The sequence below is a fragment of the Vipera ursinii genome, assembly GCF_947247035.1.
Source record: "Vipera ursinii genome assembly, chromosome: 1".
NCBI classification, from domain to species: domain Eukaryota; kingdom Metazoa; phylum Chordata; class Lepidosauria; order Squamata; family Viperidae; genus Vipera; species Vipera ursinii.
Genome location: NC_139512.1, coordinates 15,495,770 through 15,496,043, shown reverse-complemented (window position 1 = coordinate 15,496,043; position 274 = coordinate 15,495,770).

The window sequence follows — 274 nt, the reverse complement described above, 5'->3', positions numbered from 1 at the left end:
ATGGCAAATCTAGACAGCACACTAAAAAGCAGAGACATCACCCTGTCAACAAAAGTGCGCATAGTCAAGGCTATGGTCTTCCCAGTTGCAATGTATGGCAGTGAAAGCTGGACCATAAGAAAGGCTGAGCGCCAAAGAATTGAAGCCTTTGAACTATGGTGCTGGAGAAGACTCCTGCGAGTCCCTTGGACTGCAAGGCGATCAAACCGGTCGGTCCTAGAGGAGATCAACCCTGACTGCTCTTTAGAAGGCCAGATCCTGAAGCTAAAACTCA